Source organism: Varanus komodoensis, unplaced genomic scaffold (assembly GCF_004798865.1).
Source record: "Varanus komodoensis strain SLA01 unplaced genomic scaffold, ASM479886v1 scaffold6_4, whole genome shotgun sequence".
NCBI lineage: Eukaryota > Metazoa > Chordata > Lepidosauria > Squamata > Varanidae > Varanus > Varanus komodoensis.
The window spans coordinates 5,557,823-5,583,476 of NW_025336347.1; positions in this window are offsets into that span (position 1 = coordinate 5,557,823).

Sequence of the window (25,654 nt, forward strand, 5' to 3'; positions counted from 1 at the left end):
TTTAGCACCATCCATCACTTTAATTATTATTCATTTCATACTGAAGAGTAAAAAGGCAAAGCAGAAAGAAAAAGAAATGGCCAAAAATGCACACCTCAACAATACAACAGCTTTCATAGGGCCAAATAAATCAAGCGGATATGAAGAGATGTGACAATCTAGGGATCATTCACACACGAAGGCTGAAAAACTGTGCTTGCTTACCAAGGAACACATGCCATTGAAGGGAATGGAACCTACTTCTAAGTAGAAAGGCACATAATTGCAGTGTAAGAGCACAATCGGAGCATGGATGAGGAGGTGTAATCCCCACTGAATGCAGTGGGGATTATTTCCAAATAAACGGGTCTAGAAATGTGCTGCAAATCTGTTGCTGTCTGAATAGGTGGAACCTGTTCCTTCATAATGGTTTTATCACTTGGTTTCTCTAAGAAGATGAGTTGCTATAGCCAGGTTAATTTGATGAGATTTTCTCTGGTTTTCCTATCAAAGGACTGAAGCTATCCTTAGTGGGCAAATAAGGCCGTTAGGAACAATGTACCACACAGAAGATAATGACTTGTGAGCCATGTGCTCTCTTAGATGGAAGGGTGGGAGAGCTGTTTCTGTTAGGCAAATTTCAACAGTTTTAATTGGAAATGACTGTCTGTGTGTGTGTGTGCGCATGTATCAAACCCTTAGCACAATTCAATTCCTTATCTTTAAGCAGCACATCAAGACAAGATCCATCATCAGCAATAAAAATGTCATTTAATTGTTGTCTTTGATGACTATCAGCAAGTTCATCTTTAGCTACAGTGTAACACCCTCTACTTTTTCTTCTTCATGCAGACAATTAAACACCAATTTGCAGAGACAAAATTACAGACATAGGAATTAGTTCATGCACCAGTGACTCTTCATTAATACATTCAGCCTGAATTGGTATTAGCAAAGGAACGTGGAAGACAGAAAATGAATAGGCAGCAACTTTGGCGCTTATTTGCCCAACTGCCTTCCCTTGGAGCTCCTTCCAAGTCATCACACACGACTGCTCTGTCAGACAGGATCTCGCGGTGCTGGGGGAGAGGGGCATCCTGGGAAGTCAAACTGGAAATTGCTGCAAGCATCTCTTTGGACTTGCAATGAAATACATTTAGAAAACTGTATGCAAAAATCCTGAATGTAAAAAAAAATGATGTTGGTTTTTCAAAGTCAGATCAGGATAACAATTGGAGTAATAATAAAAAGCAGCAGTATTTATACTATGTTAGGCAGACTCACAATGTTTCACAAGCATGATCATTATGACCCTCAAAGGCAGGGCAGTCCATCTATCACAGACAGACACATCTAGATGGATCGAAAGAGCCATACGATTTTTGGAGACCCAAATCCAACATTTGACTGCCTCTCCCATGTCAGAGCTGGGACTCTGTGCTTGGAGTGACCCTCTGAACAGCCAGCATGGGAAAAAATGCCAGTGACCTTGGACCAGTGACCGGTTTAGTGGGCTTCCATGCAGCAGGGAGGGAAGGACATCGGCACAGCCAAGATACATGTGAGTTGTCTCATCAGTGCTTCAACCTCCCCTTCCCCACTGCAGGGGAGCCAAAATGAGTCAAAATCACCCACCCAGCTGTTTTGCAGTAATGGGGACAAGGGCATTGCCTTTTCCCTTGTATTCCTCCACCCTGCACAGGATGTTGCTAATCCTCCAAGTTCAGAGGGTTCTGGGCATCCTGATGGGATTGCATCGTCATACGTTGGGATCATCCTCATCTCTACCACCACCTACACCTGCATCGTCTTGTGGGCAGATGGCACAGTCCTATCAGGAGCATCATGTGCAGCTCGTCATGCTAGCTGGAGGATGAGTCCAATGCACAAACAATGCTACAGATTTCGTTCTCATCCGATTCAACATCTGGGGCTACATGCGTGGTCCTCTTTCTAGAGATAAGAGATTGTGTGTCATCATCAGGTCCTGGCAAAGACTTACCTTTTCTCTGGTTACTTTAACAATTTTAATGGCCACTGGTTTTAAAAATGACCTCCTGTTGGGTTTAGTTTAAATGGTATTTAATGTTTTATATTATATTTCAGTTTTGAGATATTATCTTTTATATTTGGATGAAGTGTTAATATGTCATGAATATGTTGATTTAATGTATAGATTGTTGTATTGTTTTTATATTGTGAGCCACGCAGACAGCCCAGATATGGGCTATTGCAGCAGTATATAAATTCATTGAATACATTCTTTGGGATGAGAAGCAGGATTCAGTTGCTTTCCTTCTTCCCCACCAAACAGTTGATTTAGTGATAGCAAAGAGATCAGTGAATATACTCACACGTACTCCTCATGTGCTTCTTTAAGAAACAGTGCATGATCTGTGAGCTCATGGCTGAGTTGACACCTGGAATTTGCTCTAGTTCCCACATTTAGACCATGCTCACCGGCTGTTCTGCTAAATCAGCATCGCCTTGCAAATCAATCTATCCATAATTGCACTAGTTCTTAAATGGTCTCCAAGTTGCTACATAAGGTCATAGCTTCTTCCTGTTTTATGGAAGAACTTTTTATCTGTTTCATTTTAAAAAGTCCACGCATCAATGTACTAGTGACCTCCAGTGTAATCAAACTAATTTCCTAGCAGGAGATGGTACCCAGAAAGAAGGGGGACGAATTGAAGATGTGTTGCAGAGCCCATTACAATGATAAACTTAAGCAAAAAGGCTCACTTTCATTTTCTGTTATTGTGGACTCTTGCTTTCTGTCAGGTGGAACAATCAATATCTTACTTACTGATGGCCTATTGCTTCATAAATAGAGGGTTAAATCCAATTATTATGCAAGCACTTGTACAGCAGGACTCCGCCTTATCTTTCATATCCCTGAAGGTCCCTGGAGATGGGGAGGCACAGGAAGTTCAGGGGAGAAGAGAAAATCAGTCCCACAACTGGTTTTCCTTGCAGTGGTGCAATGACAACCACGGATGCAACTTTGAATGTCCCGTGGTGTCTGCATTCCATGTCATGTACGTCTCCTGCTTCCCTCTGATTCATAATTCTGAAGAAAAAGAGGGGATGAGTTGCTTGAATTTTATTTTTTTAAGTAAGTTTTATTATTATTTTTCTACCAACTAACAAAAAGAAACTAAAAAACATCAGTCATCAGAAACACCAGACCTACTGGGTCAGCCCCCCACACTTTTTTTTTATAGCAATCCATAAACATATTTAAATCTATGCATAGTCCTGTTTCTCTAGACAATAATAAAAAGAGTTCCAAGTCTGATAGAAGAATGTCTCCTCTTTTTCCTTCAGAGACAAAGTCAATCTGTCCATTTCGAGTTGCTTGAATTTTAAACTGAGTGTTCTCCTCTGCAAAGCGAATGCAAGATGGTGAAAGACTGAAGTGTTTGTAAAAGGAATACTTACTACAGTCATGATGATGTGGTCAAGTGTGAGTGACTGAAAGTGCTGTCAATCATTCCTAGACTGGCTATACAGAGGGTCCCACCCATTCTGGGATTATCACAGTGAACAAGACGCTGCAGGCATATGAAGCCGGCTCAGAATGGGCCCCAGTCAAGGTCAGTATAAAACAGCAGGAAACCTTTTCATAAGGAGTGCTAAAATAGAACATCAATGACAAGGAGATCTTCTTCAACACTGCTTCAAATATTCGCCAAAAAAGGTAACATTGCTTCAGTGTACCAGGAGTTTTGACTTTTTAAAGAAAAGATGTGATTCTTGTCTCTGTTTCTCTCACACTCACTTTCATTCGCATTCTCATTGTCTCACAGGAGAGCTAGATCTGAAGGGTTAGGTCCAGCTTGACTGGGTGCTGATGTCACAATGGGACTCCTGCAAGTTCTTTCCCCTACAGCTCCCCACCCTCCCTTTTCAGGTCTCCTCTGGTGGGTCCCCAACTCTACGGGGAAGATTGGTTGGACTGGAGGAGGCCATAGCAGGTGGAAGCTGGGAAAGTACTGTTCTCCCAAAGATGCTGTTCCGTACATGCAACAGTGAAGTTGGGCTCAACGCAAGGTGGCTACTTGAAGATCCTGGTTTGAACCAAGACCAATCGCTCTCATGGAGGAGGTTGCATGTGAGACAAAACATTGTGCTTGAAAATGATTGATTTTGTAACAGGCCTGCAATTTTCTGGATCATGTTCCAGGAGCATACACTGTTGCAAGCCTGCTGTGTAGAAGCAATTAGGACGATCAAGAGTAACTAACAACTTCTGCAAACCCAGATCCTCCAAGATAAATAAACTTTCTGAAAATATAATGTTATTGTTTCATGGCCTCAGTCACACTAGTTTTAATGGTGGGTGGTGTTTGGTTCTTCAGTCTTGTAATCTATGGATAGAAAACATGGGCATTAAAGGGAGAGGCAGGCAGTTTTGTGCTGAATTTTGTCTTAATTAAGGTTTTATTTATGAAGCTTGGCTACAGCTGCAAAAATGGGATGGGGAGAAGCATTATCTTTAAAGCAGAAAAGACTTACTATACATTTCATTAAATATGTATGGAAAATACATTTGCTGAGAAACTTAGAAACTGAAGGGACTCTGATTATTTCGTAGCTTAAATGCTAGTGTCAGGTACAAATGTACGCTGAATTCTATAGTTCTAAAATGAGTCAATGTAGGGCACTCTTAGATATTCATTTGTTTCCCTAATAATGCAGTTTATGGGGTGGGGAGAGAACAGATTATTTTTATGAGTACCAAGAATGCTATCTTTCACTCGCTTTCGAGTCAATACCAACCAATTAGCAGCTGAAATCGAGGCTAGAATTCTGGCAGAACTCCAAGACAGAGAGTGCTGCTAAGGAAAAGCTAGCAACGGCCCCAGAGTCTGCGTCTCTATTTGTGCTGCTGGAAATTGAAACAGTGCATCCCTGTCCATCTTCACGTGCCCCATTATATTGCTGAATCCCAGTTTAGTCATTCTAGAACACACCCATTGGAATCCATGAATCTGGTCTAAGCAACACTAAATCGGGATCCAACCCAGTTTTGTTTCCTTAGTGCTTTATATAGCATACACACAGGAAGATACTTTGCTCTGTGGTGTGTAAGCCAGATTTTGTCGATTTGCTGAAATTGCTGAACTTGTGGAAATGTTCCTTTTTGCACTTCACCAGCTTTTACTATTTGTTTGTTGCTAAATAAATTCACAGACATGGGTCAAACAGAGCACATGGATAATTACATCCTGCTTCTTTGACCTTCAGTTATGATAAATTCCAATATGTGGGCACAGTCTATAATTACAATATGGTTATTTTGTGTAAAAGGCAGTGTACCTTGGATACACAAGCAATTTAAATATGAAACAAAAACTTTACAGAGAGTCACCCACACTGAGCACTGCCCCTGAACAAGACTTCATCAATTACTCATATTTCAGTTTGATGCCTGGACCATGCAGATTGCAAGAGCAGAACAGTGCTGCTCTTGCTTGGGTTTGTTTTTCTTAATGAATCAGGGAAAGATGGAGAAGGAGTATGGCTGGACAACTTCATACTCTTAGGACCTATTTGCTAGGGACTCCAACTGATTTGCTTGAGGAGACAGCAAGGATGAGCCCATGAAGTGGACATTCTTCCATGCCACCAGGTTTCACTATAAAAAAGCCTTTACCTGTTTTCCAAGTATCAGAGCTCTCTCGCCCCTGTACCTATGCTCCTGAAACTTGCCAGGTTTCTTTCTTCAGGAATAGGGTTGCAATAAACTCCTTTGAAATCTGTCCCTCCAGAATCCCTGGTCTTCCTTTCATGTTCAGATCGGTCCTGAAAAGGAAGTAAAGCCAAGAGGAATTCAGCAAATGCTTGTGGACTTCTGCTTGCACAATTGGCAGCCTTCCCCATCAGGAAGGGCTGCGGGATGCAGAAGGAGGAGCAGTGAATGGGTGCACTGGTTGCCATTCCTGGCAGCCAAACTGCTAGTGGTAGCAGCAGGTGCAGAAGAATGGGAATATTTCAGCTTTGTGCAGGGCTCAGTTCCTGCCAAGCAGCCCATGAACACCAGACATGCTGTCCAGGAACTCCGGGTCTGGAAACCAGTCTGGAGTACAGGGAGCCAAAACCAGGGAATCCAGCAGGTTTTCTGCACAAAACAGATTGCTTGCAGATCCCTATTCAGGACCCTTAGAAGATAGATGCCATGTTCATATGGATTGACCAAAAGTCCTGGAAGGTGGAAGGAGGGGGACAAACTATCCCACCACCAAAAAATTCGATAACTCTTCTTCCCTTCTGAAAGTTGGCCTGTTTGTTCCTTAGGAGCAGCTCTAAACTGCCTGTAATTTTCAGAGCAATGGCCCACTAAGAACACAGGGGGATGATTCCATCTCCTTCTCTGAGTAACAGTGAGGTATAGTGGTTTGAGTGTCAAACTACAAATGAGGAGGCCAGTGTTCAAGTCCCTACCTGGCCATGGACCTCGCACTGACTTTGGATCTACCACTGACACTCGGCTTCACTTAGCTCATAGGGTTAGTATGAAAAGAAAGTGGAGAGGAGGAGGAGAATCATGAATGCTCTGTGCTCCTTGGAGCAGCAGGCAATAGGCTGTAAGAATTCACTCAACTAGAGATCAGAGATGATAGCTGTGGATGCCATGAGGGAATTCCTCCTACAATCTCACAGTTATGGATTCCACAACCACATTTATCACAGCTACACTTGCCCCTGTTCCACCAGGGCCAAGTGACAGGACACCTAATCTTATCTCAAGAGCTGAAGGTGCAGCCTCCTTCACTCAGGGGTCTCAGTAGTTGGGTTATGGCAGGCCAGTGCCAATGAAACTGAAGAACTGGGTTCCCTGGTCATCTGCCCACCAGCACTGCTGAAACTGGGATAACAGAACCTTTGGTATGACCAGCAATGCCAGTGGCCATCTTACTGGTTTATAACTGGGGTTCAGTATATGCATTTTCCAATACCGCTTTGGTACATCCATGAAAAGGTCCTGAGGAGGCATTAAAGTACTTTAGAGTGAGCTGGATCTCCCTGTCCTTCCTGCTGCTTCCAGTGTGGTAGACTCCAAGCTTGCACTTGAGGGTGGCCAAGTTGAGTGGAGTCCACCCATCATGCTATCAAACTTGGATAGGGCTGTTGCAGAGTTCAGTCAATCCCTTGGCATAGGCCTGCTCAATCCTGACTGGTAGCAACTGTCTGGGTCTTTAGACACAAATCTTTCCTAGCTGTGCTACTGGACATACTGGGGACTGAAATGAAACTCTCTACAGGCAAAATACAGTGATCAGCTACAGTGACCTCCAAGAACAGACATGACAAGTAACCAGCACCTCAACAATAGGTGTTTAGCACTACGCCAGTGCCTAATGTGAGTTGTTGCTTTTCCCCCCTATGCTTTCAAACATCAACGGCTCTGTGGGACAAGGAGAACTAGCACTGTTTCCCTCCTTGCAAGTGCCTAGATTTGTGAAATATTTGCAACTACATGCCTGGCTGTCTTGCTGCCATATATGATTTCAGCATTCATTTAGCTCAATTTGTCTTCCTTCCTGCTTGTTTGTTCGTGTGTGTGTTTGTTTTTGGAGGTGAGTTGAGTCCTTTTGCTTGCTAGACTGATCTTCCCAGTCTTACTGTGGATCGTTTAGAGCATCTCCGACCTGTGTTTGAATTGCTCTTGCACCTGATCATTCAAAGTTCCTCCCTGTGTGAGCACTGGTGGTAGTTACAAAGCCTGAATAATAAATAGAATTTGTCAGCTTAAATAAAAAATGCCATTCTCCATTCTTCATGTTAGTGAGTTCCCCTTCACCCTCCCATCCACCATCCAAAGAAAAGTGTCTGTTTAGTAAAAGCATCTCAATAGTTGTAGAAAGCAGAGTCTAGGAAAAGTATGTATTCTTATATTAGCGATGAGCAACCAAAACCCAAGAAGAAAAATTCAGCCACCAAGTTGGGGGTGGAGAGGAGAAGGTGTAGCGGAGCAGGGAGACAAAAGAGAACAGTTCCAGGGTTTGCTTCAGAGCCCAAGGAAAATGTTCATCTGCTAGAGTATCTGAGGGACCCTTTTGCTCCAGCAAGTGGATTCAAGTGAAAATAAGGCTTTTAGGTTTTAGTCTAGTTTATGATGGATTGGCATGGAGGAAGCCAGAAAATGGGGAATATATCCAAATAGAGGCCTACTATATCTTTCATTTTCCTTCAGACTATTTTTGGTCCTTCTCATTCTGAAGTGGACTTCTCTCCAGAACCACCAGAACTGAAGCTGGATGGCACAAGGCTTCCTTCACAATTCAGCTTTAGAGAGGATGAAAGCATTAACTTATTTATACCCCACATTTTTCTTATTGTGAAGAACTCTGAAAAGTCTACATCCTCATTCCCCTCTCATCCATTTAATCCTTACAATAATCTTGTGAGGTAGCTTAGGCTGAGAGTCAGCTACTGGCCCAAAGTCAGACATAGAGTTTCATGATCAAGCAGGGACTAGATTCCAGATTTTCAAAGTCCCAGTCCAGCCCTTTAATCACTAGATCATACTGGATCTGCCTTTATGTCTTTGAATATTGATGGAAGGAAGATGGAGCTGTCAACCATGTCTGCCTTCTAATTGCTGTGCATATTTTTGCCCTAGAAGCTCTTCAATTGCCATTTTTGGGGAAAGGGCAAAGGATAGATTGTGAAATGGCCTTTTCCCTAACACTGTCAGGTTCACTATGAAAGATAGCCTTAAACTGATTTTTATTCATAACTCCCTAGCCAATCGGCCTGGTCTTCTGAAGTTCTGCAGGTTTCTTATCTGGAGATACTTCAATCCTACGTGCTGGTTTCATACAAATTGCTCAAGCTGTCAGGAGCTGGGGTTCCTCCTTCACACATTCAAAAGCCACAGACTTTTTTCCTTGCAGAGTGTTCTTGAGTGACCAAAAAGCACAAAGCACCCAGAATGGATCTCTGAACATGCACAGAGTAGCTTTGTTGAACCCAATCTAGTATTCACTTCCAGGAACTTGCCTTATGAGAATGTCCTTTGGGAGAGGCCTTCTGAAAAAAAGCACACGTCCTTTCTCTGCACCAATTCTCCAGTTGCGCCGCACTCCTCTGCTGACAACGCATCATGGGGTCAAGAGTTGAGGCTGCCCCATCTGTGTCTGAGAAACTCCCCTGTTCCAAGTCCCCCCCTGCCAATTGTACACATGGGTTGTTCCCAGAGTTTGCCCACCCACCTGGGGAGTCTGGCCTTGAGATAAGCATCCTCTCTTTTCCCATCTCAGTGTCTCAGCATGGCTCACATTCCCAGTCTCCCTGCCTATTCTTCAGAGTCTGGTTTTGAGTCTTCTGAAGTCCAGCCAGCAGCCCTTGAATATGAGCTCCTAAAGCAGCCATCTTTCTTAATCCCAGCACAAGCATCCATGGAGGAGGAAGAGAGATGTACCTGCCCCCCTGAAACACTGAGGCTTCATAATTTAGTCCCACCTTCATTTTGTGTATCATTTGCAGAAAAGTTGTCCACAAGAAATGTGGGGAAATAACATACATTCCTTTCTGGACACCCTCAATATGGAAAGGCTGCTCATCCACATAGATTCCTGCACCTATTTATCTGAAACCAACTTAATCCCCTGGGAAGGGACAACTGTTTCTACAAATTTCATCCAATTTTGGTATGCAATAAAAATTATTGGCAGTACCTTTAACAAAAATCAAAATATAAAAAAGTATAGCTCAAAAGTACATCTTACCTATTTGTAAGAAAGTTGGGAAGGGTTAAGCCCATAAACATTATCCACCTCTGACAGTACATCAACCAGATAATTCTATTCTGTTAAGTGTTCTTTTCATCCAGTTTGTTCCTATTCTTTAGAATAGCTTTAAAAAGTCTTGGACGAGATCTTGACCTGCTTCACGTGTAAGAGTAAATCAGAGTGTGGACTGAATATGAGTTCTTGTTCAAACATGGGTTGTTGAATCATCAAATGATGTTACATGTAAACTCTGTTTTAGAGTTTAATAATGGATTGTTAAACATGAACAACTTGGATGTCACAACCCCACACCAAACCATGGGTTTTCTTCATAGGTTCAACAATTCAGTAACAACCTGTAAACCTATGCTCACCTCATACTCAATCCACACCTTGTGATTGTTGTTCCATATGAACAAGGCCTTTCCTCACCGAAGTAAGACAATTCAGTGAACATTCTCCTAGCTGTGTGTCAGTTCAGGTATAAATATTGGTTAGAGTGATGTTCTTACATCTTTTTTTCTCTGAGTTGTTTTATTTAAAGATGACACAATGCTTCATTCTTTCACTTGACACACAGTGAGCAATTTCTTATTATGAAATGTAATTCTCATTGATCCATCCTTTTTCCTGGATGTTGGTAATATAGCTTTCATTTGTTGGAATGGGACTCTGCTTTTAAAGTGCGTGCTGCTCTTAGAAAGATGAACTTGGTTGACTGGTTCCCTTCTCATATTAGTGAAGCCTGAAGTTTATGGTGTCTTCAGTTTATCTCCCTGGCCCACACTGGTGCTTCTTCCTGATTTGTTTCTCTACTGGAACAAAATTTACCGGTGGGTGCATGTGTGTGGCAGAGATGGCAGAGGGATGGCAGAGAATTTCATTCCTTTTTGAGTTTGGAGCAGCCCTCCTTTTCCATCTTCCCCTCGCCCCAATTTTTAAGGCTTTCCAGTAGCAGAATCCAGACTTAACGGACAAACTTTGCCCCCTGAGACCAATTGGGCCCTCTCTTGCTGTATTCCACCAGTGCAATAAATTCCTCCTCTTCTTGCAAGCATTTGTCTTGCTGGTAGATGATTTTTTTATGTAGTGTCTTAATTTTATATTTTGTGATCTTCCGGGCCTATTTCCATCTTTATTTTCTAAATTGCTTTAAAGCAAATATATAAATAAATAACTGCCTCGGAGAACAGCTTGGCATGGTTCTTCCTGCATCAGCGGTGAAGAACTGAGGAGGGGGAAAGCTCTGACTCCCACCTCCCCTGTCAGAGCTGAGAATTCAAATGATCATATGACCCTCCCAGGACCGTAAGATTGTCCCTGTGTATGTAAGCATTTTTGCAGCGTCGAATTAGGGTTGGTCCCTCTTTTTTCTGACAGGCTGCTTGTCTTTAGCGCTTCAATGCCAGGGAGGCAGGCACCTGCTAAGCCTCTCCATGCTAGCAATGGTGTTTACCTGTGGCAAGTGCAGCTGAGAAGAATTTCATTCCTGTTCACTGTCTTCAGGAACTTAGTAAAATTTGCAAAGTTATTCAGGAGTGAAAGAACCTGGATGTGGGAGAAAATTCAGTGGAGTTACCCATTTGGTGGTCTTCTTTTATTTTTTTGGAAATATGCAATTTGGAAACATTTTCAGATGTATGCTTGATTCAGCCACCACACACAGAAACATACGTGCACACACACCTTGGCTTCAGAATGTCAGCAGTTAAAAGTCATACAACAACATGTTGTAATTGATCCAAAATAATTAATATTGTCAATGTTTGAGCAAAAATATGTGCATTTTCTAACATTTCCAATTTGCTTTTGTAACTATTTATTCCTAAGATTATCATAGTGCATTTGTATCCCACTTTTTTCTTTTGTGAAGAATGGAAGATGACTTTCATAGTCTTGTATGACTCCATTTTACCCTCATAACAACAACCCTGTGAGGTGGGTTTGGCTGAGAGGGAGTGACTGGCCGAAAGTCAGCCAGTGAGCTTCATGCCAAGTGGGGAAAAGAGCCCCCATCTCCCAGCCCAACACTCACCAGCACACTAAACTGACTCTCTGTAGCCATGTTGAAGCACGCACTGTATGGACAAACACGTATGTTTACTATATAAACACTATATTACTTCCATATTTGCATACATGTTTTGAGTGGCCTAGGAATAATCTTCCTTTTATTTTAGACTGACAGCATGAAGAGGATATAGTTAGAGTGTATAACATTTAAATGCAATAGCAGTTTGCAGAGTCAAATTTTCATATAAATTAATATCACTATTGTATTTTAATAAAGCCATGGAGCTTTCGGAATTATGTAGACATCAATCACTTAGCACAATTATTGACTTCATGCATCATCTGGCTCCTTCTCGTGACAAAGTTGTTGTAAATTTCATAAACACAATATATCAAAGAGCCATAAAATTCACTGGGAGCTCTTCTTAAACTTTCCTAGGGACAAAATTGTTCACAGACATCCCCCCCACCCCCACCAAGTCAATGACATTGTAATATGGCACTGTGTAATTAAAATGTTGACATATGCAAAGATTTGTAAAGCAGATAAAAGAGTGTGTGTTGCCCATAGAAGTTTAAAGGAGAGAAACAGATGGCTTTCTATCAGAAGATGTATGGAAAGTGCCAACAAATAATGGGCAGATGGCTCACACATGAAGGACAGGCAGGGAGAGGTATTAGTTGTTAAAGAAAAATGGGCAAACTTTGGGCAATGTTCCCTTAAAATTAATGCAACTTCAGTATTGGAAAAATAATTCCAGAATAATCCTTGTGAATGGTGCTCCCTTCTTAGTGCAAATTCCCTGCTTATAAATGTTTTGTACATGAGCAGCAGAATCTTTGGTGTGATAATCCATGCATTAGAGTAGTAATGCTTCCAGACTTATTTTTCTGTCTTAAAACAGTGCAAGGATGAAGGATTAAAAAGTATTGATTGATATTTTTTGAAAAAGTAGGTGGTTCTTTTCCTTTGCTCTGCTGTTTAACCCACCATGATATCACAGTCCTTGAGGAAATCTACAGATAAGCCTCTGTGTGTGCTTCACAGATAAATAATATGACTACCACTCATTGCCTGGGTTCAGACAACACGATAACACTCATATGAGGGTTGAATATGGGTCGAGTGTGGCTTTTTTCTTGAGCCACGGCTTATTTCTGAAACATGGGTTATCCTGTTGTCTGAACCCAGCCAAGATAAGAAACCAGGGGGAAGACAGTTCTTAATCCAGCAAAATGCCATGACTTCTTTTAATGGATTAGAAGCATCAGCTTGTTAGCACAGCTGGGTTCTGTGAACAGGATCATTCCTCTTTCAGAGACATACCTGGGTTTCATTGACAATCCACCTTCAACCCAGACTCAGTGCTTGAATGTGGATTATGATGCAGTTGTTGTAATGAGTGTGAGATAGTATTTTGTAGATGTTCTTTCATTATGCCATCATTTTGTCTTGTCTTCCTTCTCTATGATGATTTCCTGATTCTTACTGCTTTCCCTCTGCCAAGGCTTTGTTGTTTATGAATGAAAGAATGAATGCGTATGACTGGAGCTGTGCACAAATGGCCTCTCTAGCTTCCATATAGCCTGACATAATCTCAGAAGCTAAGCAGGGACAAGCTTGAAATCTGGATGGGTGACTTGAGTCCTGCATTGAGCAAGTGGTTGGAGCTGATGGCCTGCTAGGCCTTTTACAACTGGATGATTCTGTGATTTCTGTGATTTTAATTCTCCACCTCATTTGTCAGGAAAGAGACAGGGAAACAATTTCACCAGGTTTGTCTAGAGGGAGGAGATGTGTTCTAATAATGGATCACAGGTAGGACCAGTTTTATGAAAGGCTTGTAGCACAGCTGCAGGTTTCTGGTTTCACTTCTCTTTCTTACCACCGCAAGTGGCAACAGCATCACCTGTATTCGCAGCCCAGCACCCATTTTGCATCTGCCATTCTACTCAATACCCAGCATCATTCAAAGGCTTTGGTGTGGAGATGCAGCCATCTCAAAATGGAGAACAAATCTGAGAGTAGCCGTGTATTTCTCACACAGGGTAAGAAAAGAATAATATCAGGAATCTTTTCAGAAAATGTCTTGGGGGGGAAAAACGGGTCTTAGCTCTAATGTTCTTTCCTTAGGGTTCAGCAACTTCCCCAGAAGACTCCTGAGAGTCCCTTGGACTGCAAAGAGATCAAATCAGTCAATCCTAAAGGAAATCAACCCTGACTGCTCTTTAGTAGGCCAGATACTGAAGATGAAACTCAAATACTTTGGCCACCTAATGAGAAGGAAGGACTCACTGGAGAACATCCTGATTCTGGGAATAATTGATGATAAAAGGAAAAGGAAACGTCAGAAGATGAGGTGTCTAGATGGAATCACTGGGGCTGTGGGTGTGGGGTTGGGTAGACTCTGGGGGTTGGTGGAGGACAGGAGACCCTGGAAGAATGATGAGTTGGGCACAACTTTGCAATGAAACAAAAAACAACAACTCCCCCAGGTTCTTCCAAATATTATATTTATGGGGCGGGGGGTGATTATGGATAGATCTTGTCTCTCATATTGGTGTGGAGAATACCATTCCTTCCCTGCAAGCACTCCATGCACACTCATGCACACATGCATGCACGCACACACACAAGCACACATTTACCTGTAGCAAGCGTGGTGCCCAATTCCAGAGGGAGAGCTGGTATCTTCCCAGAGTTTGACCTCTACTTTCCTGTTCTCTTCTACCATGAAAGAGGCCTCCATTTCTTCTGTGCCATTCTCAGGGCATTTTATAGCCTATTCCACACTTTTCCAGTGGTATTATTGACTGTAACTAAGCAGTGCAAGGTGGGTCAGAGTATTGCCCGCCTGTGTGTCTGTATTGCTCTGCAGTCTTCCATGTTGTCTGCACTTCCTGATCTGAAAAAAACACTGTGGGAGGAATGACCTCCTGTTGTCTTCCCCTGAGTGGGGCATGCAGGAAGGCAACGAGGCTTCAGGCTGCCATGAATGGCACTGCACCGTGGAACACGGGGCACTCAGACATGCTCATCAACCACTTGATAGGTAAGGGAAGCACAAGAACCCCAGACCTGACTCATGAGAACTCTCTGACTTTTCTTCTCTGCTGAAGTTCTTTTCAAAGACATTTTGCCTTGTGAAAATGAATAAGAATGATCAAAAATATGTGGGGAAAATTGTGGATACAGCACTAATTCTGACGATCCATTAGACTCATGTACCACAGAATGTACCTAGCCCTGGTTCTTTGAGGTCCATTTGGTGAGATAACCTCAATGACCCCCTCCCTAGGCAAGTCTTCTTTTCACAGCCATGATCGCCAGAAGCCACAGTGCCTCTTCCTCCCACTGCCACCCCTTCCTTCTTTAATAAGCAGAGAGCCAGTGAGCTAGCAGGCAGGGTACCTACTGCCACTCCTTCTCACCACCATTGTAACTACCAAAAGATTAAGGTTCTCCAAGGAGCTGATGGGACTGGGATAGAAACATAGAAGAAACAGAGCGAGTCAGAAGGGGCCTCCCGGGCCTTCTAGTCTGACCTCCGGCACCAGCCGGCTCCACTCACGACATGCCCACCATGTGGACGTCCAGCCTATCCTTGAACACCCTCACCGATGGGGCCTCAACCACCTCTCGTGGAAGCCCATTCCACACCCTGGATGGCCCCAGAGACATTCTGGAGGGAAGGAGGGAAGGCATTTATCAAGGTAGATAGCCCAGTTCCTCTTCCACCACCCATCCGGCTAAGAGCCTCCTGGAATCCGTGCCTAAATGTATAGCTAAGGAAACCTCAGCTGCTGCAAGCTTAGAATATGCTGCGGCCTGAGCTGCCACTGCATCTATTTTGGTATTGGACTGGTGCCTCCTTCTCCTCCTCCTTTTTCCATTGATAGATCACCTTATAGCCTTGTGCGTTCCTGGTTCACTGCTTGAAGCTTCCTGCTTGGATCTTTCCTGGTTGCATTGCATCCCGGTGCGCCCTGGCCTCTAATTTCTCCTGCTCATAACTATGCACTGGATTGTGTTCCAAAAGGACACAAAATGCTTTGCCTTCTCTCTAATGCACTGTGTCTTACACACTTGCACAGAACTACTAAGCCTTTAATGCCTACCTTGAATCATGTTTGATTTCCTGGATGCCATATTTGTTTAAAACAATGCTCTTCAAATTTTCTTCGCCATCTGTGTGGCTTCTCCTTGTCTGAATGTAAATGAGATATTAAAATGCCATGCAGATGTCTGGATACCTATCAAAATTAACATATTATGCAAATTTTCTGTGGATAAAAATGAGGTGCTGGGTTTTTTTTCCCCCATAGAAAGAGAGTAACTCAAAGGCTGACAAGGAAGAACAAGGGAACACACACAGAAAGAGCCAGATCATCATCATCATCATGGGCATCGTCATAAAAAAGCACAGAAAAACGTGAGTTGAAAGTATGCCCTGAAGGGCTGTGGAATCTCCCTTTTTGGAGATTTTCAATAGAATCAGGTCAGTGAAGGATGCAACCTTTCCGAGTAGCAAAGAGAGATGAACAGGTCCCATTGTCTGGATTCATGGAGCAGCTTACAGGAACGATACTGAGGGTGTGTGTGTAGGGGGAGGGACTGTCCCTCCCCTATTTTGGGGGTAGAGACATGTGACCGAGACGTTCCCCCTTTTGGACTTTGACTTGATTGGTTAGAGGCGCATCTTTCTGCCTGCTCTGCACTGTTTGCTTCTTGAGCTGCTTGTGTTCCTGCAGCAGGTTCCCCTCACTGCCCATAATCAGGCAGGGAGAGCATCTCCCAGCTCACAGGCAACCCTGGCAAGTGTCTGTTGATGAAGATACACAGGCGCATCCAACTATTTATCACCAGCCAGCTTGAAAGGATGGAGGAGGGAAGCAGCCCTCAGGCTGCCCAGGCCTCTAGTCTGTTGAAATACGATCTTCAGGGATCAGAGTGGGCTAATGCTGACAAGCCCCAATCAGGTTCTGGCTGACCGAGCGCATCTCTGGCCCTTATCTCTTGCATACCTTATTGTTAATTGACTTGTACCAAAAGTGATGCGTCTGTCCAGTGGTGATGGCAGAGGTGATGGTGAAGAACATTAAAACGATATTGATTAAAGTCCAGCTTCATCAGCCATCGGTCCAAGCAACTTAGCATCTTTGTATCCACTGCCAGGGCATGGATTAGACCAAAGCAGAGACTCACGTCATGTTCGAATTCCTGTTCTTGATCCACAGGACCATGCTGCTCTTCTCCAAACATGTCTTCTTAAGCTGTTGATCAGCCACTGCACCGTGACCTCCTTGGGTCTCTGATGCAGAACATGTTGTAGGCCTACCATCTTGTTCAAGTCATACTTTCTGGTAGGACTTTTTGCCTGCCTGAAGCAAAGCCCAAAGAGTAGCCCACCCCACGCTCACCAGAGAGGTGATTCTTTACAGAGTCTTGCAGCACTATGGAGACATCAATTCTCATCTATCTTACTACATTTCCATACAATCCAAGAGCCAAAGCTGCCTGGACGTGTCTTCTTCTCTCCCTTCCTCATGCTGCCAAACCACTACCAGCTTCTGACCTGATGCCCTTGGTATGTGAAGTTCTTCTGCAGAGATTTGGTAGTGGATGCTATACACTCTGCACATGCACATAGGCCATTTCCTTTTACTAGGGCACACGCTCCAGCGTGGAGCCTGGCAGTTAAGTCAGTAGATGTGCACAATGCCATCCAGATTTAAGAGACTATTGAGAATATAAGCAATGGTAACTATGAATGTAAGCTCTCTATACTTCTTCCTTGACCTGTGAAGAAGGTTTTTTTTTTTTAAAAAATCAGAGGTATATCCTGCTTTTTTCTTATAATGAACTCAATGCAGCTTTACATCATTCTCCACCTCCCACTCTCAGTTTTATGCCCACAACAACAGCCCTGTGAGGTAGGTTGGGCTGAGAGTCTGTGACTGGCCCAAAGTCACCCAGTTGGCTCCATGGCTGAGCAGGGACTAGAAATCAGATCGTCTGAGTCCCAGTCCCATGTTCCTCACCGCTTCCTCTGCAACTTTGCATGAAAACATTGTTCAGATCATTTTCCCCTCTTCTCAGAGGATCCAGCTTTCCAATAAATGAATCAATGTTGACGTTTTGTTTAATGGTAATTTATTATGTACTATTGTATTTCAATGTATTTTATCATGTTGTAAGCCGCCCCGAGGTTTCGGCAAGGGGCGGCATAGAAATGTTATAATAATAATAGTAATAATAATAATAATAATAATAATAATAATAATAATAATAATAAAAGCACATTGCTTACAGAAACACTTTCTACCTAAGTCAGTTATAGGGAAATCAATATCTGATGTGCAGTAAGCAGCACTTTTATGATAGCCTGAGTGACACTCTTCAGAGATAAGTCAAAACTCTCCACTGCTGCTTCTCAGTATTCCTTTTGACTGCTTCACACAAGCGCTACCCACACAACTCCTTCCAACTTTGAAGAGAAAACAAACACCTGCTACAGAGCTACGTCAACAGTTTTAGACAAACTTACCATTTCTTTTCCATTCATACCACAATGTCTTTAAAAGCAAGCAATGCTGGAAGGTGACTTTGAATTCTTTTGCCACTGTTTGTGACAGCACTTCTCCAGAAAGCACGAATGGCACTTTAGATAGGTGGGAATTACTCCTGGTTTTTCCAGGTTCTTTCATGACTCATAGACTCAGCTGTGCAGTTTTGAACACAGGTATTCATAGACTGAATGTGATTTTCCTTGATATTTTATTTTTAACTTGCTATACATTAACTTACTGTTTAATTTATATATCACCCTCTTCATTAACAAGAGCTGTCAAGAGAGGGCACAATCATTTTAAATACTCAGACCTTAAAGGGGAAAACAAACAAAAAAAATTAAAAGAGTAAAATGATAACACATTGAAACGCCTTCATTTAAAAGAGTAAATTATGATATGCTTTCACACCAGTGAAGAAATTGCATTTTTCTGAGGGAAGTGTTAATATGCTTTCTCTCAATGACTTACAACAGTGAGGTTGACAGCAGAAGGGGGTACATCTGCACACTGTGCACGGCAAAGGTGTTGGTGAGCACCAGTGAGAAGACAATGCGAGGTCTGACATAGAGGAAGGCTGGATTGTAGTTATTGCCATATGATTGGAGGGTAGCTAAATCTCCTAATGACGCTGACTGGACCTGGATAGGGACAAAGTGATGCAATGGTGGCCTCATCACTGCTGATGGGCAGGAGAATCCAATTGCTGCTAGAAGCAAAGATGAAAAGCTGTTGAGAGGCATCTGGGGCAGCTTGTCTGGACAGCTCATCAGGAAGTTTCTTTTTGAGTCTGAGGAAGGTAGCGGCCAGGAAGGAGAAAGCTGCGAGCCTGGGAAGCCACCCTGAGAGCACATGAGGCAGAAGATGAAGGTCTGCCAGTGTGGGGAGGAGGACCCCTGGATCAGCCTTTGGGTAAAAGAGCTGAACCTGAGGGTCAGCCAATGGTAGCACTCTGAAGACTCCAGAGGAAGCCTGGAGAGCAGCCTGAAAGTGTGCAGTCCAAAGTCGAACTCTATCAGGGAGAAGACTGATAATCAAGCCTTTATTAGGCTTGTGAGTGGGATGGATTTTGGAGAACTGGCATGCTCGGATGGGGGTGAGAACTGAAACTGTATCTCTTTGCTTGCTTTTCCTTTATTTCTGATGTGTTTATCTTATACCTAGCGACCAGTTACCTTAGATAAAAGCAGTATGCTAAATAAGGAAGTTTAGTTTTATGGTGGTAGTGGAACTAAATAGTAGAAAAATTAAAAAGGTCTGCAGGAAATACAGGAGATAATTTTTTGAGGGAGTTTGGTGGCATGCAACAAATCGATTTCCAGTTGACTCCATTCTTTTAGTGGTTCGCTATGCTTCTTCTTCCCAAAGTCCTTTATCTGCCTGACATTGAACTTTTGAGAGAAAAGAAGAATATAAGCCTCTGACAGCCTCTCCAGGTTGGGTCTTGTTAAGATAGTGGCTGGGATGAAGTTACCTATGCTGGTTTATAGACAAACTTTCTCAAAATCATTGGAGTATGGCCAGGATATGAGTGGCATTAATATGAGCATAATAGTCTATACTCCCAGACTGAGATCTCAGTGCAGGTCAATCCAGAAAGGTACTGGGCTGCTCTTGGAATCACATCTGTTGCCCCTGAAGATTTCCAGCAATTGCAAAGGCATAATCCTTATAATCTTGCTTCAAAGTTTCTGGCTATAATCATGATTTTGTTCATTTTATTTGTCTGTTTGATTTGCTTTTCTGCTGCATTAGTTTATTTTTCTTAAATAATAATATTCTAATAAGTGAAAATATTCAGCTTCCTCCCAATGGCATGCTCATTTTAGCATGACTCCTGAAATCATTATATTCTGAATCTTGGCAGCACAGTGGGGTTTCTGCATGTTGGTTTTAGTGCCAGTAGGATTGTCCCTGAATGAAGGGGTGATACTTCCACAGTAGCCTTTCTAAAAGCTAGAGAACAGGGGTTAATTATGCTTTTTGGGCAGTTCAAGACACAGTTTGGGGGAGATGCAGACAAAGGCCCTTTCTAACAAAGGGCTTCCTGTGGATAATTATGTCCTTACTCTGATCCTTCAGGGTGAGTAAAATCTCTTCCAGAGAAATTAGAATCCCAGTTCCTGTATCCAACCTTCTACAGGCCAATGAAACACCCCATCCCCTTCTTGCCACAGCAGTCCTATAGCCAGACAATACCTCGGACCATCAGAAAGACAAACAAAGGGGTCCTAGATGAAATCAAGCCAGAAATTTTCCTCAAAGCCAAAATGGCAAAACTGAGGCTGCCATACTTTGGCCACATCATGAGAAAGCAAGACTCCCTGGAGAAGACTATCACATTAGGGGAGGCTGAAAGCCAAAAGGAAAGACCAAATATGAGATGGATTGAATCCAGAAAGGATTCCTGAGCCTTGAACTTGGAAGCACTGAATGATGTTGTCATGAACAGAACATTTAGAAGAGCTTTCATTCATGGGGTTGCCATATGTCAGAGATTACTGGCCAGCGCAGAACATGCATAATCAGACGATTCTCCAACATCAAAGGAAGTTTTCTTTAATAAAGACCTCATTACTGCCTCTTTCAAGCAAGAGGAGGCAGCTCCTCTTCCACATGAAGGCACTAATTATTTCATTTAAGCACAGTGTTGGTCCCACCTTAGTCAATTACTGCAGTCAAGAATGACAGGGCCAAGCATGCAGATACCTGGTCTACATCCTCAGAAGCAACAGATTGAAAATAATCCTAAAGGCTTTTACAGAACCCCCTTTTTCCAATACTTTTTTTAAAAAAGGAATTTCATGCAGATTAAAACAACAGGCAATTAGCATAAAACAGTATGGAACAGATGTAGGTCTCTGTTATAACTAAATATGCATAGGATTGTCTACTTACCGTTCAATACACTAAATTAATAGTCCTGAAAATGTTGGAACTAAAACCACATTGCTCTTCTCCTGTTCAAAGGATAATTTGCACAAGCTGCATTTCTGAATTTTGCTTCAATGCAAATTACTGTTATGAGCTGTGTTCTCCTTCACAGCAGTAGCAGTATCACCAGTTCTTGACAAACATCTGTTTTACATGTAAGTTTCTAAGCATATACAAAGTGAAATGTTGAACCCTCTGGCCTTCTTCATCCAAAACTTTGCTTATGAATCCTTCTGCACCTGTCCCTGGAGGAAGGAGCACTGTGGAATCGAGCACACCTTCGCTCTTCCCTCTGAGATCCCAAATGGGCCACCCTATGACTGTGACAACGGACTGTCAGGTCCATCCCCTCAGGAGTTCCCCATCCTATAGACTCTGCCTCCACCACTTCGGGATGCTGTTGCTCTTCCTCGTTCCCATGGACAGGTGGAGTGGGCAGAATGGCTGCCCTTGAACTAATTTCTCCCATAGCAGGCACAGGTGGCTACCCAAGGCCTTGGACTGCAGATGGAAATGGGTCCATTTCAACAATCGTTATCAGTGCCTGAGCCATCAGCCCTGCAGAGACCAGTCAACTCCCCCTCACATATCTCATTTTGGGAAACTGAGCTGTCAGTCCAGCCAAAACGGCCAGCCTCTTGTGCAAGCCCCTGACGTTTGCCAGAAAGTGCACATACGACAATTGCCAAGGTACGAGTATTCGTGGCAGAGTTCTATGGCGAAGGCACAATAAAATAGTTAGAAGGCGTTTTGGTGGGAAGGGGGATGAACTTCCATGTTGGTGTAAAAACTTTCTGAATTGATGCATTTAAAGTTAATTTAATTTGAGCCATATGGTACATTAACTGGAATGAGGCTTCAGTGCACAACAACATTTCTAAACCTGTAGTCGTCTACTCACAGTTGACAGGAAAATAAATTTCAGGAAAAGGACAGCACTATTGGGAACGGGGGCGGGCAGGTGGGGGGAGTTTGGGTACAGCTTTTACTTGAGGTTGGTAAAGGATTCACATGTAAAATCTTACATGAAAGAGAAAGGGATGTGAATACAACAAGGAACCAAAGTGTGCTTGCAAATGCATGAACAGCAGTTTCAGCTGAGCACAATTAGGCTAATCAATGCAAAAAGCATTCATAGGGTTTGCCCTGGGTACATTGCAAAGTGCAGTGGGACAATTTAGAAGTAAATTTGCTAAGTAAATGGGCCAGCAATGTTAGTTTCTAAATTAGAATGAAATGCCTGCACTAGAACCTGAAATTGAAATAAGAAGTGTCACTGCAGTTTCCCTTGCAAATTCAAAAGAAAAGAAACGTGGAATAATTTCTTTGCTTTGCTTTTCCTGGCAAAATTGGATGATCCTTTGTCCAATTGAAGGGCACCATAATAAATGCATTTTTATTGGCAGTGATTATCGTCATCACCCCAGGTGCTGAATCCGGGATCTACCTTCTGGACATGGAATTACAGTCATAGATGGGTTTTGGTCTGATTCAGCACAGATTTTCCTGTCCTCTTAATTGGAACGCTCCGTTTCTGTTTATCACTTCTTATTAATGCTGTATTGTTCTAGCAGAATTACAAATGCATTACAAATGCAGTGTGGATTTCTTGACTTCTTGCTGATCTTTTTAATTTTTATTATAATTATACAAACAAGAATCACATAAAATCATGATTACAGGTAAAACCTATACACCCTTAAAAGCAAATCCTAATTTTCCCAACATCCCTTAAAAATGCAATCAATATGTCCCTCAAAACTTTACAATAACATTGAAAGGGCTCTAAATATATTTACATTCAAATTAAAGTATTTCATAGAAATGACAAATGGCCTCCAAAGGTGGTCAGATTTTTTGCTATCTTCATATAGATGAACAGATTCTGTTAATTTGATGATTGAAGATACCATATTTTATTAATCCATTATTTTTTTACAAGAAATAGCATGTCTAATTATTTTACAAATCCATCATACTGGGAGAAATCCACATTGGTTCTGTCCCATTTCCAGCATGCACTGCTAATACTGGGATACCCTGTTTCCCCAAAAACAAGACCTAACCCAAAAATAAGCCCTAGCATGATTTTTCAGGATGCTCATAATATAAGCCCTACCCCAAAAATAAGCCCCACTTAAGATCATCAGCCAGATGGACACATTTAGTACGTCTACTGCAACACAATTTGGAGTTTGGAGAGTTATGACGGTGTTCCAGAAGAAGATGACATGACTGTATTTGCATAAATGTAGGTTGTTGTACATGAAAAATAAGACCTCACCTGAAAATAAGCCCTAGTGTGTCTTTTGGAGCAAAAATGAATATAAGACCCAGTCTTACTTTTGGACAAATATGGTATATCTTTGCCAAACTTGGTGTTATGATATACCCATAAAATAATATGTTATGAAAGTTTTCCTTTAAATCAATACATGGAGAGATTTTAGAACCTCTATGAAATATGTAATTCCCTTGGACTGGAGATACTTCAGTCTTTAAAACTGTAAAAAAGTTCCTTTATCATGATCTTTTGCAATTAGTAGGTGATTTATACCCTTTGCTGATTGCCTTTTCAAAGATTTCTTTGTTCACTTTTCCACCCCCATATGTTTGTCTTCTGTAGCTGATGGCAATGAAACCATAAAGATCTCTTTCTTCCCATTTTATGTACTAGATCATCTAAAGGTTTTAAACTGCCATCTTTAATCACATCTGCAAATGTCATGATTTTATATCTAGACCATTCTACTATATCTACAGCTAGCTGGAATTTGGTGTTATACAGAAAAGATTGCAGCAGAGAAATTTTATGAGATAACTCATGCTATATCTAATTCAAACTTGCAGGATAGCTGATATAGTGTAATTGGACTTAAATAAGTCCTGAATTGCCTAGAAATTGGGTTTAAGGAAGTCCTGAATTGCCTTGGAGTGCCTCTGATCTGTCTAAGATAAGCACTTCATGGGAATCCTACAGCAGGCTTGCTCTAAATTGTTGTTGTTGTTTTTGTTTAGTCACAAAGTCATGCCTGCCTTCTTGCGTCTTTGCTTGCTCTGAATTACAAGAAACCGTATCATCTAGCCCTGGACTAAAATTTTATTCCAGAAGATGTGGAATGATTTAAAAAATGGCAGTTCACCTATATTAAAGTGTTTTTCTAAGGTTCCTTCAGAATTTCTTGCCTTTTTATTATTCCATAAAAGTCATTATTAATGTATTCTACTGATTTAATGTGGCCATTACTACAGATATGGGAACATTTTCAAAAATAAACATACATCTGGGTATGATATTCATCTTTAATATTGCTGACTGTCCTATTCACAATGCTACTACCATTTTTAAATGCCTTTCTCAATTGCTGACAAAAGGAGAACATAATTAATTTGGAAAAGCCCACCAATGGTCAAACTAATATGTTCACCCAAATATTTAAAATATATACCTATCCATTATATATTAACTTCATCAGTTATTTCATGCTTAGATGTGTCTGAAATATTAGTTCACAATTTTTATGAATTACCATTGTTGTTGTTGTTAGTTGCAAAGTTGTGTTCGACCCATCGCGACCCCATGGACAACATTCCTCCTGGCTCTCCTGTCCTCCACCATCCCCCGGAGTCCACTTAAGCTAACGCCGACTGCTTCAGTGACTCCATCCAGCCACCTCATCCTCTGCCATCCCCTTCTTTTTCTGCCATCAATTGTTCCCAGCATTAGGCTCTTCTCCAGGGAGTCCTTCCTTCTCATTAGGTGGCCAAAGTATTTGAGTTTCATCTTCAGATTCTGGCCTTCTAAAGAGCAGTCAGGGTTAACCTCCTCTAGGACTGACCGGTTTGATCACCTTGTGGTCCAAGGGACTTGCAGGAGTCTCCTCCAGCACCACAATTCAAAGGCTTCAATTCTTCGGCGCTCAGCCTTCCTTATGGTCCAGCTTTCACAGCCATACATTGCAACTGGGAAAACCATAGCCTTGACTATATGCACTTTTGTTGGCAGGGTGAAGTCTCTGCTTTTTAGTATGCTGTCTAGATTTGCCATAGCTTTCCTCTCCAGGAGCAAGCGTCTTTTAATTTCTCGGCTGCAGTCCCCGTCTGCAGTGATCTTGGAGCTCAGGAAAATAAAATCTGTCACTACCTCCATTTCTTCCGCATCTGTTTGCCAGGCAGTGAGAGGACCAGATGCCAGGATCTTAGTTTTCTTAATGTTGATTTTCAAATGACTTATCATAGGTCATTTTATTTTATAACATGAAACATCACTATACAAAGCTATACCCAACAACTTTTCAATACATAATTTGAGTTTGCTAATTGTTACCAAAGCATCATCTGCATATATATATATATATATTCACTTGGTGATCTTGGTGGATTTTTACAAACTTCAACCAAGCTTTTTAAGGGTT